Here is a 1,616-nt window from a genome sequence, read left to right as displayed (position 1 = left end):
TTCGCTGGCGTTTCCCGCAGCTCCCCTCACAGCTGGCAGCGAGCTCCCGTCCCACTCCTCACGCTCTCACGGCGGCCAATCAGCGATGGCCTCAGCATCCTGACCCCGCCCCTCGGATCAGATCCCCTTGAGCACCACCGCGATTACACAAACACACCATGGACCTGCATCCTTCATCGGAAACCTATACTGTACTTTACATTCCATTCTCCGTGTAAATGTATGGCTTCGCGTTTCTCATTTTCAGATTTTTTTTCCCTCAAAAATATAGAGCTTTGCAAAGTTTATTGAAGTTAGAGTAGCCGCATGAAGACCACATCCCAAAATGTCCCCTCTAGGATCGGACAAGACATTAAATTATGGGGTGTTGTGCTTTTGGGTAGCTTGAAGTTTTCTTCAAGCGTCCAGTGAGTGGCATTTTTAATACCCATATTCTATTTTCAAGGGTTGAGTATTGTACGATGAGCTAGACTGTTCTAACATGTGGGTTTGCAACTCACGTCAAGACGCCACCTAGCGGCGAGGATATGCATAAACTGACAACCATGACGTAAGCTCTAAATTTGAGCACAGGTGAAAAGATGAAATAAAATGCATTACTAAATTAACTCACAAAATTTGCCCCTATTATTGTATTCAGTACTTGATGGAATTTTGAAAAAATCTACACAAATGGCTCCAACAATATAACTTTTTTTTTTTTTTTTTTTTACCCTGCTGCATTTGGAAAGTCAGCATTTATGTTCAGAACACATATACAGTACAGCTGTTTTTTTTTAAAATTGCAACCAATCGCCATACACCAGCCAATAATCTCTCGGGACAATCTTTTAAAGTCATCTGACAAACGAGCCTTTGCTGCCATTGATTGGAAGAGAAGAAAAATGGTCCGGTTAGGCCTGTTGCTTCGTGCGCCACTCACTTTCGCTGATAGCACAGTGTTATTTCTGAAAACATCACTCAACATGTGCAAATGTAGATAAGTCCTTCAGATACTTACCTGCATACAAGTTTGAAGAGTTAATTGCATGTTTGTCTTTAACGATTGTTATCAATTTTAAAAAGGGTAAAAACAAGTTCAGAGGCCTCCTCTTATCTTTGTAGTTAAGTCGCAACAGAACTGCAACGGTTGCAGCAGATGAAGCACATAACTTCAACTTTTGAGGCTGTCAAACCAAGAATATTTTTTTCAAGAATATGTTCTATGTTCAGCAGGCCTACTAGTTAAAACATGGCATTCTGGTTAATTTTGCGTTTGTGGAATATAAATTAAGCAGCAAAATGCACTTTTTTTTTAGCCATCTCCGGGGGCGGCCATTTTGTCTTCTGTCGACTGATAATGACATCACAACTGCGCACAACTACCAATCACGGCTGACCTGTTTTCTCAATCTTAGCTGTTTTTGGTTGTTGTTGTTGGCTAAAAACGAGTGCATTTTGCTACTTAACTTATATTCCACAAACGCAATATTTATCAGAATGCCCCTTTTCAACAAGTGGGCTTGCATAGAACATATTCTTGAAAAAAAGTTTGTATTGACTTCCGCTTTAACCTTATTGTGACAACTTGCAAATTCAAATTCCTTTTGCTCAGATTGTCACGGCTGAAAAAAGCT

Source organism: Filicampus tigris, chromosome 9, assembly GCF_054856515.1.
Source record: "Filicampus tigris isolate MCC_2025a chromosome 9, RoL_Ftig_1.0, whole genome shotgun sequence".
Lineage (NCBI taxonomy): Eukaryota > Metazoa > Chordata > Actinopteri > Syngnathiformes > Syngnathidae > Filicampus > Filicampus tigris.
Note: the sequence above shows the minus strand (reverse complement) of the source record.